Source organism: Macrosteles quadrilineatus, unplaced genomic scaffold, assembly GCF_028750875.1.
Source record: "Macrosteles quadrilineatus isolate MER2022 unplaced genomic scaffold, UCM_ALF_1.0 Scaffold_5__1_contigs__length_97177068, whole genome shotgun sequence".
NCBI lineage: Eukaryota > Metazoa > Arthropoda > Insecta > Hemiptera > Cicadellidae > Macrosteles > Macrosteles quadrilineatus.
In genome coordinates, this window is record NW_026542598.1 from 3482968 (window position 1) to 3492165 (window position 9198).

Consider the following 9198-nt stretch of genomic DNA (forward strand, 5'->3'; position numbering starts at 1 on the left):
TAGCAAGACAAACACGTCAGAAGACGATACAGACAACTGGCAAACGATTCCCAAACGCAGAAACGTTGGAGAAGTTTCTAATAGAAACCAAAAAGGCCAAACAAGACATGAACACGCCTATTGAAGTTAGCAACAGTTTTGAAGTATTAAATGTAGATAATGAAGACATGGACTCTAACATCCAAACAGTTTCTAAAAAATCATCAGAACCTAAGCCTCCACCTATTTTTATTCCTGGTGTGGGTAATGTGAAGGCAATGATTCAAACATTTGAATCTGTCGTTGACACTACTGCTTTTGCCTACAAATGCATAAATAACAATTCAGTTAAGATTCTTCCAACATCTGCTAATATTTATAGAAAAATAGTGAGAAAACTTAACGAGAGTAATGTTAGCTTCCATACATTTCAGCTTAAACAAGATCGAGCATACAGAGTTGTATTGAAGAATATGCACTATTCAGTTGATACAGAAGAACTAAAAGAAGCACTACGACAGATGGGTCATGAGGTAAGAAATATTTCTAATGTACTTCATTCAACCACCAAACAGCCACTGTCAATGTTCTTTGTTGATTTAGAGCCGAGTTCAAATAACAAAGACATCTTCAATATTCAGTATTTGTTACATGCTAAGATAACTTTTGAACCCCCTTATAGGAAAAGGGAAATTGTTCAATGTAAAAGATGTCAACAATATGGTCACACAAAAACCTACTGTAGGCATCCATTTAGATGTGTTAAATGTGGAAAAGAACACGATACAATCAAATGCACTAAAGACAATTCTACTCCTGCAATATGCGCCTTGTGTGGAGGAGATCATCCAGCAAATTACAGGGGATGCATGGTGTTCAAAAATATCCAGAGTCGAACACATCCCCAGGCTCGAGGAAGAACTACCGTACCAAACCAAGCTGAAGTTACTCAATCATCACATTCTGCCTCTTCTGACAATCTAACACGTCCTGACACTTCGTATGCGGAGGCAGTTAGCAACTCACGAGTAAGTAACAAAACTAAACCCAGCACAAGTTCTGATAATGTGAATGCACGCACGCCAAGTAATGCTTCTAGTGATGCATCCACAGAAAAGTTAACAAATACAATAACTTCATTCTTTGATCGGTTTGAAAAACTGTTTATGCAACAATCTCAACAAATAGGTTCCTTACTTGACCTACTTACAACTGTTCTTAAAAAGCTCAATTAATGGTGAAAACCTTGAAAATAGCCTTGTGGAATGCTAACGGCTTGGCACAGCGATGCCAAGAATTAAAACTGTTCATTGCTAAACATAAGTTGGACATTATTCTTATTTCTGAAACTCACTTTACTGATTTAAACTTTTGTAAAATTCCAAATTTCAGTCTATACAACACTAACCATCCTAGCAATAGAGCTCATGGAGGTTGTGCTATCTTGATTAAAAGTCATATCAAGCACCATGAATTGCCAAAATATCAGTTCGATTTCATCCAAAGTTCATCTGTTGTAGTGGAGTTTGAGACAGGCCCACTTACTATAAGTTCTATTTACTGCCCACCTAGACACAACATTACACACCAACAGTTTAATGATTTCTTCTGCACTTTAGGCTGTAAATTTTTGTCGTGAGGAGACTACAATGCCAAACATCCTACATGGGGCTCCCGTCTGGCAACTCCTAGGGGTCGACAACTATTGCAGTCAATCCAAGAACGGAACCTTGATACTCTATCGACAGGTGAACCGACATATTGGCCCTCTGATCGTCAAAAAATACCAGACCTTCTTGATTTTTTTGTTACAAAAGGTGTATCCCGAGATTTTGTGACAATCGAGCAATCTCTGGACCTTTCCTCAGACCACTCACCTGTAATTTTAACGATCGCTTCAAATGTTATATTTAAACCTATTCCACCACATTTGTGCAACAAAAATACAGATTGGAATTATTTTCGTGAATTAATGGATCAAAATTTAAAGATTTCTGTGTGTTTGAAGAGCGAAGAAGATTTAAATCTTGCTGTTGAACATTTCAACAAAACAGTTCAAGACTCCGCTTGGAGAGCAACTCCAGACCAGAATAAACATAATTTAAAATCAGGAATACACTATCCAATTGAAACTAATAGGAAAATAGCCGAAAAACGCCGACTCCGTAGAATATGGCAAAACTCTAGAGACCAGACGGATAAAAGAAATCTAAACAGGGCCACTCAACAACTGAAAAGGTTACTGTTTAAATTAAACAATGACAGATTTCAAGATTTCACATCAAACCTTTCTCCATCTGAAGCTAGTGACTACTCCCTTTGGAAAGTTACAAAAAACTTAAAACGTCCACAAATTTGCATTCCACCTATTCTAAAAGAAGACGGTTCTTGGGCCAAAAATAACATCGAGAAAGCAGATGTATTTGCTTCATACTTCAAGGAAGTGTTCAAGCCATATAATATTAATTCAAATGTTGAGCAAGAAATTTTGGAATTCCTCGATTCTCCAAATCAACTTGATTTACCAATAAAATTGTTCACACCATCTGAAGTAGCTAAAGTAATAAAAGACGATTTAAACGGCAAAAAAGCCCCCGGTTATGATCTGATAACAGGTAAAGTGTTGAAAGAGCTTCCTAGAAAAGGAATAGTTTTCCTTACAGTACTTTTCAATGCAGTTTTACGCCTTGAATACTTCCCAATACAGTGGAAGGTTTCACAAATTGTTGTTATTCCGAAACCTGGTAAACCTTTAAATCAAGCATCCTCGTATCGGCCTATATCCCTTCTTCCTGTGGTTTCCAAAGTTTTTGAAAAACTTTTCTTAAAAAGACTCCAAATTATAATTGATGAAAAAGAATTGTTGCCTTCCCATCAGTTTGGATTCCGCCGAAGGCATTCTACCATTGAGCAAGTGCATAGAATAGTGAATGTAATCAAGGAAGATCTTGAAAATAAACGTTTTTGTTCATCTGCTTTTTTGGACGTAGCCCAGGCGTTTGATAAAGTCTGGCACACAGGATTATTGTTCAAAATTAAAACTTTGTTGCCCCATACATACTATGGAGTGTTGAAATCGTATTTGTCCAAACGCTTTTTTCAAATTAAATATCAAGATATAGTTACAGATGTGCATGAAATTGAATCAGGTGTACCACAAGGCAGTGTTCTTGGACCTATTTTGTATATTTTGTTCACTTATGACCTTCCAAGTACTCAGGGTATTACGGTTGCAACATTTGCAGACGACACTGCTTTTTTATCATCAAATCAGGATCCTATTCTGGCATCATCAAACCTTCAGGCTGCATTAGACGATTTGTCTCAGTGGCTACAGAATTGGAAAATTAAAGTAAATGAAACCAAATCCGTTCAAGTTACATTTACTATGTCTACAAGAACTTGTCCCCCAGTAACATTGAATAATGTCATGCTTCCACAATCCAACGAAGTTAAGTACCTTGGTATGCATCTCGACAGACGGCTTACATGGCATTCACACATTTGGAACAAACGACTTCATTTAAATTTAAAAACAAACAAACTAAATTGGCTCATTGGTCGAAATTCAAAATTATCTGTTGAAAATAAATTACTTTTATACAAAATTATATTGAAACCTATTTGGACCTACGGTATCCAACTCTGGGGAACCACTTCCAACTCAAACATAGAAATAGTTCAAAGGTTTCAATCGAAAACACTGAGAAAAATTTTACAAGCACCTTGGTTTGTCACAAATAAAGTAATTCATCAAGATACGAAATTACCCTATGTTAAAGAAGAAATAAAGAAACGAAGTGAAAAATACCAAAGCAAATTAGAAACCCATCCAAATTCCCTGGTTGTTAACCTCCTCGACAATAGTGAAGCTACATATAGGCTCAAAAGAGTTAATCCAATAGACCTTCCAAATCGTTTTTAGTTAAACTTTTTAAAAGTTTTTGTATGTTAGTGCACTTGATGGAGTGTAACTAACCCATGTTAAAACGGTTATTGAATTTACTTATTATTCTAGTATTGAATAGATTGTAAATAAATACTTGTTAAAAAAAAAAAAAAAAGCTTCCAGTCCGGGCCGACTTCCTCTCCCCTCAATTTTTTCAACAGCTGTACTGCATAGACGAGTATTTAGCACATTTTTATCAGTTTATATAACTTGATGTAGTATAAAACAATCACTTTACCACAATAATACTAGTTACTCTGAATGTTTTTTTTCTTATGACCCATGTATCTCGTTAAGTGTTGATTTTAGGAACACGATGTAATGAACATTATTGTTGGAAATTTAATGCTCTTCATTTTTGTATAAGTACATTTTACCGCTAGAGGGCACCGTTTTCGAGATAATTACAGAAAACCGAAAAATTGTGCATTTACACCCCCCTCCCCCCCATAGCTCACACCCCATCAATCAGAACTTTTAGTATGTTGTTCAGGAGGGTATCCCATACAACTGTGCAAAAATCCGGGACTACACCATTTTTTCCGTTTTTTGCGACCGTGCGACGAGACGAAGTAGAATCCAAATCATTCCAGTAAAATTATCGTCCGAAGGGGGAGGATACCATAATATGTTTTACATACGTTGTTTGTGTTTGTTATTGGTTTATATTATTCAAAGCTTACAATTAAAAGGTTCAGGTTTCTTTCTACCAGGGCCGGCTAAAGGGTGGGGCCCGATCAAGTGTAACTTTTCTGGACAAAGTAAACTTGCTATAATAGTCAAACATTTTAGCATGGTTTTCCAGTTCACTTAGTAATTTTTGAATGGAATTAAGTTGTAACTGTGGGCACGAGAATTAATCAAACTACCATGCATTCTTAATATGTAATGTTATATGTGTAACAAAACGGCACGGAGGCGGCTGGTCACTACATCAGGAAAATAGGGGGCCCGGGATAGCTCAGCCCACTGCCTAGGGGCCCGTGACGGCTCTCACCAGCCCTGCTTTCTACTAACGTTTTTATAATTTTTTTCATAATATTACAAACTCCTCTTTAAAAACTGTTGGAGTGCACTCCCATTGCCATAGGAATTCTGATTCTAATTCGTTCCACTAATTATTTTAATGCTTGCTTTTATGTTCATTTTGAATGAATTTTGGAGTTAAGTTGTTGAGGTAGGCCAGACCATAGATAAAACATACTCCGCCAGACCTTTTTTATTTTATGGTTGTCTTTGTTCTTGATGTTATTGTTCAAGTAGGTGTAGATGGTATACCGTAGTTACACTTGTTGGTAACAAACAACCAAATATAAAAAAATGACTTAAGTATAATACGTTTTTGAAAAGGGCTATGCACATTTTGGAGATAAATCAGATGAATGGATAGACTCTGAGCAAGGATACCAGGATACCTATATATCACAGTTTGCACAACAACAGTATATTGTTACAGTCCAGCTGTTTTGGTGTGTGTGAGTGAAAATTTTGAAACGTACGTTTTCAGGAAAAGCACTTTTAAAATTTGTTGTTTCGTTTTTTGAAACTTTTATTATTATTTTTATTTTGCATTAACATTTGAAGTTAAGGTAAGGCAATGTCTTTGGTGATTTTTTATTAATAGAGCATTTTTGATGGAAAAACACGAAATCCGGTCACGACCATCACGGACATAAAACTGATTAAAAATAGTTAATATTAATTTTATAACTATGTTTTGCTATAAATTAATTTACTTTTAGGGCCATTATACAATAAACAGCTCACTAAGCTTTTAATATATTTGATCTTTCTAGAAAAAAAGAAAAAAAACTCAAAAAATTGGAAACAAAACCAATAAAATCTTATTAAGTTTGTAACTCCGAAAAAACTTACCTGAGACCCGAAAAATCGTTATGTTTTTATAGAGTTGTGCTATACTTTTGTGTATAAAACATTGAAATACAATATTTTAATTTTTGAAATGTGTATGATAGAAATCATAAACGTGATGGTCAGGGACAAGCGGTACGGTAGTGAATTGTCTGGAATAATCTAAATCTTTCTAAACAGTCCTTCAATTATACTGTTAGTTATAATAAAAATAGTTATATTCAGTATCTACGAAGTAAATTGCCATGGACATAAAAACGTATGTTTCAAAATTTTCACTCATGCCTATTCTTCCACTAATGCATGAATAAATAAATGCCTTTAATAATGAGTTGGCACATCAATCAATAGCTCAGACTGATGAATCCTTTTCAAATTTTCAACCTGTCTGGTCCTGGTGTGCTTTTGGAGACAGTTTCGATCGTTATTAAGGCAGTAAATTATTTACCTGGGATCTGGGACTATAAGCTCTATATGTATATATATATATGTTATAGATGGTGTAGTGTCCCAGGGCCAGGGTTAAAAGATGGATCTACATTGGGTCATTCATCTCATAAGGATATCTGAGGAGCTGAATGCAGGTTTAATTTTTTCTGGTGACATATAAGGCTGATTTATACAGGGTGACAAAAAACTCTGGAAACGGCTTGATATCTTTTGAACTAAATTCGTTAGAAAATTAAAATTTTCACATCAGCTTATATGTATGAATACTAATTTTTGAAAGCTTTACCATTTTTTTAACCTTCACCAGGGGACGGCCCATGAGGAGTAGGTACATAATCTTTAATGTAAGCATAGATTGATATGCACAGCATTTTAAAGGTCTGGTCAAGTGGAGCTCATTGCCGGAAACCAAAGTTATTGCCGAATATACCTGCACAAGTGCACATGCCTTAGTATTGGTAAATACTCATAGTCAACATTAGCCGGGAAATCTGAAAACTGGTTATATTTGTTTTGAAGATCAAATAAACTTAGTCTATATGAGCTAGTTGACTTTAAAATACAATTTCAGCTCTCAAGCTAATGTTTAATACGAGTCGAGTATTTACCAATACTAAGGACTTTGATACGCGGTTTCAGGCATTGAACTCCACTTGACCGGACTTTTAAAATGATGAGCATATCAACCTATGCTTACATTAAAGATTATGTACCTACTCCTCATGGGTCGTCCCCTGGTGAAGGTAAAAAAATTGTAATGCTTGCAAAAAGTAGTTTTTATACATGTAAGTTTATGTGAAAGTTTTGAATTTTCTGACGAATTTAGTTAAAAAGATATCAAGCCATTTCCAGAGTTTTTTGTCACCCTGTATAATAATGGGGACGCTTTATTTGAATAAAATCCTTCTGCTGTTAAACTATTTTACATGTACAGCTTGCAGATGTTTATCTAGAAATGAATGTATGAGTGAGTCAATGTTAGGTGCGGGTGTTATTGGATGTGTTCTTTGCCTTAGGAGTTAGTTCTTCAGGACTAAAATGTAACATTGTAATATATGAGTGAAAATTTAAAAACGTACGTTTTCAGGAAAAGCACTTTGCAAATTTTTTTCCCCTTTTTTCAAAACTTTTCTTATTTTTTTATTTTATTAACATTTGAAGTTTCATAAAATGTCCATGGTAACGCAATATCTTTGGTAGTTTTATTTTAAAGAGCATCTTTAGTGGAAAAACACAAAATCCTGTCACGACCATAACAGACGTTTAAATGAATATTAAAAATAGTTAATATTATTTTTATAACTATGTTTTGCTATAAACTAATTTACTTTTATGACCATTATACAATAAAAAGGTCACTGAGCTTTTGGTATATTTGGTCTTTCTAGAAAAAAATAAAAAAACTCAAAAAATTGAAAAAAAGCCAATAAAACCTTTTTAAGTTTGTATAACTCCGAAAAAACTTACCTGAGACCCGAAAAATCGTTATGTTTGTATAGAGGTGTGCTTCTTTTGTGTGTAAAACATTGAAATATGACGATATTTTTATTTTTGAAACTTTTATGATAGAAATCATAAACGTGATGGTCAGGGACAAGCGGTACGGTTGTGAATTTTCTGAAATAATCTAAATCTTTCTAAACAATCCTTCAATTATACTGTTAGTTATAATAAAAATATGTGTTTTAATTGAACTAAACTGTTCAAATTACAATTATATTAAAGTTATTGTCACGACCAAAGACACTATAATCCATAAGGCTGGATTAGTCGTGAAAAAACCCGCGATGGTCGTGAAACTTTGGTCGTGACATTACGTGTTATTTGGCTCTGTTCTGGCGGTAGCCCTGCACCTCATGTTCGAGGATACAAAGTGGACTTATAGGTTAATCTAGCAATTGAAATATCTTATAAACAAAAATTAACACCATGTCTACTTCATCGAATGACTACGTACGGTCATGGACACACCAAAATTACAAAAAACACAACCTTTCCTTTATTAATCTTGTAATTCCTCCTTTCAACTCGAAACGACCGGCACTACAATCCTGACGTACACCCCGAACTAGTCTCTAAAATCAACTGACTCCATCGACGCCAGGCTTGCCAATGTCGTGCTCCAAAGTTGAAAATTTTTCCCAAATGGTCGTGACGCCAAATCGAGGGACAGACTTATTTTGTCATGGTAGTCAGTTTGCAATGACAATAAAATTATAATATGCTCATTTTTTGTAAGTTTAATAACCATTGATGACATAAAAATATGGCCTTATATATTTCGGCATGAATAATTAGTCTAAAATCAGCGTGAAAGTTGGAAAATGTACCCTAGGGACACGTCATGGTCGTGAATTTCGAGACTTTAAAAATACGAAAAAAATACCTAGAACCTATTTAAAACCAAATAATTGTGTGTAACATGTTGCCCCCGTCCCAAAAAATATTAAAACACATAATAATAAACTACAAATCCAGTATCTACGAAGTAAAAGGCCAGGGACATGAAAACGTACGTTTTTAAATTTTCACTCATATACAGGGTGTCCCGGGACTCTCTACCAATATTTTAGGGCATTGATCCTGGGTAAGAAACGTACCTAAATATCATATTTAAATTGTCCGGAAGTCCTTAGTTACTCACACAGCCGCCATTTTGTTTTTTTCAGTTATTAATTGTTTTCTAAAGAATGGTTAAACATACGAAATGGAAACTTTGTACAAACATTTAAGACAACTAGACAAAGCTACAAAAAAATTATGAAGATTTTTCAAATTCATAAAACAAAATGGCGGCCATTTAAATTTTTCTTTCTTAAATAACTCAAAAACCATTGATTTTACAAATATTTTAAATGGCCACCATTTTGTTTTATGAATTTGAAAAATCGTGATAATTTTTTCGTAGCTTTGTCTAGTTGTAATAAATGTTTGTGCAAAGTTTCCAT